Below are 8467 nucleotides of genomic sequence, written 5' to 3' on the forward strand. Positions count from 1 at the left end.
GACTCAAATAAATAAAACAGATTAAACAAATTAAATTTTTAATTAAACAACAAATAAAATTTGTTTAAATAAACTAAATAATCAATCAACCCCTAATTGATTTTACCAACCTATGAGTGATTAACAATATCTGGTTTAATTGCTTGAACACTTAAGCACATATGTTGATTGATTTAAAGTTGATATTCATGTAAGCATTCGTCAATCACATAGCATAATAAGAAATTAATATGTGCAATAAATAAAGAGAATAAAGAGACTTGCACACCAAATATATATAAGAGGAAAAACCCTTAAACTTGGGGATAAAAAAAAAAAAAAAAAAAAAAAAAAAAAACAACAGACAAACAAACGAACAAACTTGGCTTAGCACTGTGAAGAAAGAGAATATAATTGGTCTAGTTGAACACGATGAACACCAGTTTACTTCTAAACTGAGCAAAACAATAATTCTTCATTACCCATTCACCACAATTGATTTACTGCAAGGTCAGTTTTAACCCAATTCCTTTACCAGATGCACTTAATAAGATATTTTTAGTTGTCCTTTAACTGACCCATCTAAGAGCTACATAATCCTATTGATCCACGTCAATCCCATCATGCACTGCTTCTTCATATTGGAATTGGTTTGACAACCAATCTGTCCACCACTTCACGATTTGGTTTGGTTTAATTCTACCATTTTGTGGTCGTGTGTTGATGTTGAATTTTTAGCTAGTACCACAGCAATTTTATCAATACAGTGAAGACATCATAATCACTTTTAAGCTCGTACTTGAGAAGATTTCATATTTTCCCTTTGAAGTCGATCTTTGGACTGTTTGACCTTTGTAGAAGATTTTTGAATTATCTTGTCCTTTGTAGAAGATCTTGGACCTTTATGTCATTTTGAAGTAGTCTTGTCTTCACATTTAATTCACTTGACTAATCTATTTCTATTTTACTCACTAAGCATAAATGATATTGAGTGAGTTTTGTACCAGGATATTTGTCAATCACAATAATATAATTAAACAAATCCTAACAGGGAGCGCCGAATTGGCCCATTCAGGGGCGGAGCTATGAATGGGCTAACTTGGGCTATAGCCCAGGTCCAATTAAAAAAAAAAAAAAATAGTACTACTAAACCCATGTACTACTACTCTTTAGTCCATCCATAATAAAACATCCAGCCCAGCCCAATCCAAACACATTGTTGCAAACCCAAACACATTTTACTACTACTAACTCTTCATTTTCCTATCAGTCATTCAGTCCATCCATAATAGCACATTCAGCCCAGCCCAATCCAAACACATTGTTACCTTGAACTCTTTTTTTTCTCAATCTGCAAAACTCTGTGAACAATTTGAATTTTCTAACTTATAAACAATTAAAGTTTTCTCAAATTATACGGCAAAGCTCAACTTGGTATCAAGTAACATAGATATTTAAACTTTACTCTTTTGAACACAATTTTAAAGTGAAAAAGTAGCTCTGTATGTTTCTAATCCAAACCATTCTTTGCTTGAATTTTTTTTTTTCCTTAGTAAATTTTCTGTTTGAAATTTTTCTTTAGCCCCCTTACTTTCAAATCCTGGCTTCGCCCCTGGGCCCATTGAATTTGAAATTGAAGGAAACTTTGAACTAAATTCCTTCAATTCTAAATAAAAGGCATTATATTTTTTCAAAAATATTCATTTGACATTTCAAAACACTCCATTCATCTCAAAACCCTCTTCTGAGGTATTTTTCATCTCAAAACACATTTTACAGCCCAAAACCCTTTTAGGATGTATTTTCAATAAAAAAAAATGCATTTTTTTCATCTAAAATAATTTCTTTTACATCTCAAATTCTTATTTTCATCTCTAAACTCATGCATTTACAACTCCCTCAAAGGCATTTTCAATAATGTCATTTTCATCACAAAGCTTAATTTTAAAAATTACTCTCAAATTCTCAATCTCAATCTCTTTCTTTTTTAAGTTTCAAACTCTCATCTTCATTCAAAGTTCATCACTTTTTATATCAAAACACTCTCATTTCTCAAAGGCACCTTGAATAAAGCCATCCTCTTGTTTCTTTGGACACACATCGTCTTTAGGATCACTCTTTGACACTTAATTTGTTCCTTTGGACGCACATGGTCTTTGGGATCATTCCTTGACACATATTTCATCCTTTAGACTCGTATACTCTATATGATCAACTCATTTCGTGGCTTATACTTAAGTGAACTGCCCTTGACTTGATTCCCACACACACCACGGCTAGGATACGTAGGCAACTTAAGCAACCTTAAGTTCAGTCACAACATCATCCACTTTCATCCCTTTTTAGCCTTTCAAGTGAACTACGTTTCACTTAATTCTTACATGCCATATAGCAGCGATATTTAGGCAACTTATGAATGATAAGTTCAGTCAAAACATCATCCGCGTCTATCCCTTTTTAGCCCTTGAAGTGAACTAAGTTTGACTTGATTCCCACACGTCTTATGGCTAGGATACGTAGGCAACCCTAAGTTTAGTTAAGCCACCATCCACTTCCACTCTTTTATATGACATTAGCTCAAACTACATTCGACCCGATTCTCACCATGACATTCATGCTTGAGATATGTAGGCAACTTGGATTATTTTTGAGTTTGATCACCCATACTCCTATTTTCCATCTCATCCACACGCTCATTCTTAATCCATTTCATTTAAGGACTTAGATCACTTCTTTAATAGACTTGGTCTAAACTTTAGACAGTATCACATTCACAAGTAACATGAAAAGTAAAGTAGGTAATCGTACTTGGTACAAGCTCTCTTGGGCTGCCTAACACCTTGTATAATCAAACTCCTCGAATCCATTGACTTGGTTCATCCTAATTAGTTGAGAGTCATACAAAGGCTTACACCGCACCTCTTCCATTTCAGTCGTTAGAGTCCCCTTAGTTGACTTAGCACACTAAAACTCAATGTTAAGTAGCGATCTTATCTTTCATCACATCAATACCGTCCACCTCGGTCACATTTAAGCTCGAAAAACCTCACAACAAGCATTGGCTTGGCCACCTAGGCACGAGCTAGTGGTGACCACCCACCAACGAGTTTCTTAGGGCATGACAATTGAAATCGTTGACAAGTATAAGCATATATCATTGTCTATAGTTAAGGTTTATAACATTATTTCACATTATATTTTATTTTAACAATTTCTTTTTTATAACTACTAAGGGTTTTTATGTAATTTTAGCTCATTTAAAGGTCAAACGTGATGGGTGTCAGCCTCAAGGAAGCAATGTGATCAATTTTCAAAATTCTAAGGGTTAAATGGCAATAATTAATATTTAAGTGGTGTATTTTGAAATAAGTTAATATCCAAGGGTATGTAGAGCACTTTTGCAATTTCCCGCTCTTAAGTTTTGGCCCGATCACGTTGTTTTTGTCCTGACCCTTTCAGTTTCTAGAGAGAGAAAACTTAGAGAGAGAAAGAAGCGAGAGAGAGAAGAGTACAGAGCTTCCAATGGCGGTGATCTAGGTTATCGTGTTTTCTCTCAGGAATCTGGTAATTTCTTCTTCTTCAAGTCTAATCCACTAAGCATTTCTATGTTCTCTCTGTGTCAAGCTGAATTTGTCTTTATATACATTTTTTTAATCTTGAATCATAGTCATCATTCTTCCATCAATCAAGATAGTTATAGAGATTCTCCAGGAAAGGTCTTGAAAGGTGAAAATAAGTATTTCATTCATTATAAATAAAGAATTGGGTCTTCATACATGATAGCATTTTTTTTGTTGTTTTGTGTGATATTATGGATAAATTATTTTGGTGCGTCCAATTGGTTTTAATTGTAGATTTTTTTTTTTTAAGTTTGCTCTTGTTCTTAGGCCTATATGTGTCTGATGTGTGTATTATACCAATTTGTTGTTTGGAAGAAGGGATGACACTTTCATAGATTTGTTGATGTTTAAGCCCTGTCTAGAGTTAGAGTTCTTACAAATTGTCATAGGGGAAGGAGAAATTGGGCTGCAGAATTAGGGAAAGAAGCGTATGCAGGAAACCTGAAAACCTCGGTCGATCATCTTCCTAAAGATTGCCTACCACTCCCACAACCTAGGCCTGTTTTGACCTCATTCAATTGCTGCTGATATACTGGAAAGCTTTGGCTAGGGCCTATAGACACGCACATTCTAATTTGAGAATCGTTTTTTAGCTGTAAACAATTCTTGAAATTTCTATTTAGATTTGAGTTTTTTAATTATGAATTTGTCATATTGCTGAATATGAATGTAGAATGCTGACTATGAATGTAGAAGAAACTCACTTTTTCAAGAATAGACTTCTGAACACATGCCCCATCACACAACAGTTCATGAAGAACTGGATATGAACTAGTGACATAATTACATTCGCAACTAAGAGCTTGTCTTCTCACCCCCTCCCCTAGATCGTTTGATTCTCAATTCTAACCTACGGTACAAGCCAGTTCACGCAAGGGTTGGCTGTTGTCTAGAACCCAGTGGAATACCCTGGAAGTGGACAAAGTTGGTACTAGAATTGTAGAATGGCACGTTGAGCAGTATTGAATGAACTGTGTGTGACTAAAGAAAATGTATACCTTCCCTGCGCTTCCAGCTTCCTAGAGTGAGTTAAAGGTCTCTTGAGCTGATTCCTTCTTCATGAACTGCCAAGTTGCAAGTGGAAAGTTGCTTTGTCTCTTGAAGGAGGATGTGATATAGTGAACATCAAGTGATAGGGTTTATTAAGTTGAAGCATAGTTCTCCTTGGGAAACTTTACTTCAACTTTGTCCTATATCAGTTGAATTTAGTTCTATTACTTTAAAAACGTGTGGCTGAAAATTTGATAGAATTCAGGTATGGACCGTATGGTATAGTATAGTATAGGGGGGTGTATTTGAATTAATGAGTCATTGTCCAGGTGATTCGAAACTAGATTGAAACACTAATTTTGATATTTGTTCAGCTTGATTGTAGTTTACTGAGAGAAATACTGATCTAGATTTATCAATTTTTTTTTTTTTTTTTTTTTTTTTGCAGACAACATCAGCTGCGGAGTTTTTTTTGTCTCTCCCAATTTAGCGTTTCAAAGGACTGAAGGTAAGAATTTCACTTTGTGAGACATTTTGAATTCAATGATTTGAAGAAATATAGAAACGACTACGTTCAGTTGCCTTCATGTTTGAAATAATTTTCCAGTAAATTTGGTTCTGAATTTTTGTATCGTTTTGTTCATTCGACAAGTTTATTTCTAGGGTCTCGTTATGGTATTTTGTGCTTTGAACTTAATGTTTGGGGTGTTTAGTTTTGTTTAATATATAACATCATGATGATGCTTTGTGTGGCACATTCTGGAGTTCACTTATATGAATTACACATGAAATTCAATATTTAACCTAATTCAGTTGGCATGGGTTGAGCAGTGCATAATTTGTTCTTTCCAGCTTTCTAGTTTTAAGATGACTTTTCCCAATTCAAAAATAGAAAGTGCTTGCCTTGGAAGAAGGGATGCCACTTTTATGAATTTGTTAATGTTTCAGCCATGTCTAGAGTTAGAGTTTCTAGAAATTACCTGGTACAGTGGTCCACATGGCAGCCAGTTGTCATAGAGAACCATGCATAGTATTCCATTCTTTCCACAGGCTTGTAGATTCATTAGACCATAGGATCCATAAGTGCCTTAGAGAGAGGCCTTGTTCCATAATTGTATCAATTGTTCTCTTAATAGTTTTAGCTGAATTCAGATCCCCATAACATAGAATAAGTATGTCATCAGCAAAGGTCTGTTAAGGAACATCCAAGCCCCCTCTTAAATGAAAATTCAATCATAATCATCTTTTAATTTTAAAGACAAAAAATCCAAGATTAGTACCAATGACATCATCAGTCCCCTGTTAACCCAGTGTTTTCTGGCAATAGAACATACCATATTGAATGGAAGACTTTTCTGAACAGAAAAGCCCACTAGGCTAGCATGCCATTACTTTGTTCCCCTTCCATATTAGAACAAGGTGGTGGGATCAACAAAAAAATCACCATTTCTAGAAACTGGTTCAAGGAATTCAAAGTCAAGCTTGAGTGGGTTAGTAGCAGCAACCTTTGAGCAAGATGGAGGTTGGGCTGGTGTGGCATGTGGTTGAAGTGGATCCGAATAGGAGTAACAGGAGTCAGGTTAGGGTTAAGCTGGCAGAGGGATGTGGCAGGTGGTCCTGCATCTTTAACAGAATTCCAAGGCTGAACAGAAGCAGGGAGAGGTGGGAAGTCTTTATGGTCAACAAACATGGGAATGGAGGGGCGTAGAAGTTCCTTTCCTTTGTCCGAACAAGGCATGGAGTTTGGTATATGAATAGGGAAATGCTGGCTTCCAAGTGACCGGGCATGGCAGGTTTTACTTTGCTTTTAAATTTGAATTGTAGCTGGATCTTCACGCACTTGGGGCTCGTGGGGCTGGTGAATGTCTGGAGCTTGGTCATGGTGGGAGAGGCCATCAGATCCACTCGGAAGGACATCCATGGCTAAGGTTGAACATGATAAACTGGTATCAGAGGGCTCCTGATGAGAAGAAGAGGAAGGATTGTGGTTGTGGTTACAATAGCCTGATGGAAGATTGGATAAGGAGGTAAGATGGTCATGAGTGGTTGGAAGTGGGTGTGGTAGTAGGGGACCCGGAGGTTGAATGAATTTTGAATCTCAATGGGATGCTTGAGGTCTTTAAGAATTTGGATTTGAACTTTACCTGGGACTTCAAGCTTCTCATCAGGAAATTTTTGAGCTCAGATCCATAGTCCACATTGTGTTGCAGTTGCTTGAGCTTTCTACTCATCACCATTATTTTTAGAACTAAAAATCCCGAGTGTGGTAGCAGTAACATGATTGTTATGAGTGGAAACAGGAGGCCGAGTGTTGGATGGAGGAGCAGGACCCAAATCACAGGTAGATGGTTGGAGAAAGGCCACTGGAGGTGGTTGAGAAGCGTGATGGTTTGTGGTTCATAGCTTTGTCAGTCAGATGGTTGTTTGAGTGACAGCCAGCTTGTGGTAGGGGGATGGTGAGAGGAGGGAATGTAGGTGTGGGAATGTTGGCCTTTGGGCTGATGTTTATGGGAATGTAGGTGTGTGTACATGGATGAGTTGTATTTCCATTAAAAGATGGACTTGTGGGAATGGAGGTGTGTACACTAAGATACATATTGATGGTATTAAACATTAAAGAGTAGAGTTATGTATTGAAAGGTATGTGTGTGTATGTGATAATAACATCGTCCAACCATTGTTGACTATGTGTTTGTTGTGTTATTTATTTATTAGTTTGATAGGAATACCATTGTTATTATGAAATTGCGTGATTAATTTAGACTTCTGGTGTGAAATGCGAAGTTGTAAGTGGAAATGCGAAGAATATTCCAAAAGATAGATCATTGTTTAAATTCTTTTGATTTTTGGGTCTGAAAATAAGTTGTTAACCTCATTTCATTTTTCCTGGGACTCAATTAATTTAGAACTCTCTAGAATATGTTTCATGGTACATTTAATAAATGGTGTGAATTGGGTTCAGAGATAAATGAATTTCTCTCCTGATTTTTGTTTGCAAGGTATATGAGGTTTTAAATTTAGCAATATGGCTACTAGGGCTCACCTTAAAAGCACATTAGTTTGCACTTGTTTTTCTAGTTTTGAGAGGTTAATGTACTTTCTTAGGCTCAATACTTGAGTACTGATTACATTCTGTTTTGATATAGACCGTCTTTGGTTGACAATATTTTTTTTCGAAACTGGATTGAATCAACTAAAACTGGGCTTATTAATGGTCCCCAATTGTTGTCTGTGGGATTGTAGCCCCCATCTTGCAAGTGGAGAAGCTAGGAAATAGATAAAGAACAAAAAATGCAACAAAACATTTCTTTTTATTTTGCTAAACCTTTTCCTTTTTTTCAGTATGGATCCAGAACGGCTGCAGGAGTTTTCAAATCTCCGAATTGAGTACCAACTAATGGAGAAGGAGGTTAAGAAGCTGGAGATAGAATTCAAACGTGCAAGGAAGGCGAAAAAGGAAAAATTGCAGCCCTACTTGGAACAAAGGAGGAATCAGCTGTCTGAATTGAAGAATAACTTCGAGGCTGAGCTTCTGTTACTGCTGGATACAGCAGTACCGACCGTCGGAACTGATGAAGACGTGAAAGTGGTTATATATCTGAAGATGAAAAAGCATTGGCACGGCAGGGTCAATCTGTCTGCAGAGATACCACATTGGAAAGAGGAACAAATGGTGAAGGTCTTGACTCATTGGAAAATACACATGTACTAATTTGCTCTCTCATACTGACACGGAGTTAGAATATATACTGATTGATTGATATATGGGTAGACATGCTATAGAAGTTGAGGGAATCTCTATTTTGCTAGTGAAGACAGCAAAGATCATTTTAAAAAAAAAAAAATGAAGCTGCTCAAATATCATGTCTGTGATGTAT

Source organism: Cornus florida, unplaced genomic scaffold (assembly GCF_030987335.1).
Source record: "Cornus florida cultivar Cherokee Brave unplaced genomic scaffold, ASM3098733v1 CherokeeBrave_3.0.0_Hap2_Chr04, whole genome shotgun sequence".
Lineage (NCBI taxonomy): Eukaryota > Viridiplantae > Streptophyta > Magnoliopsida > Cornales > Cornaceae > Cornus > Cornus florida.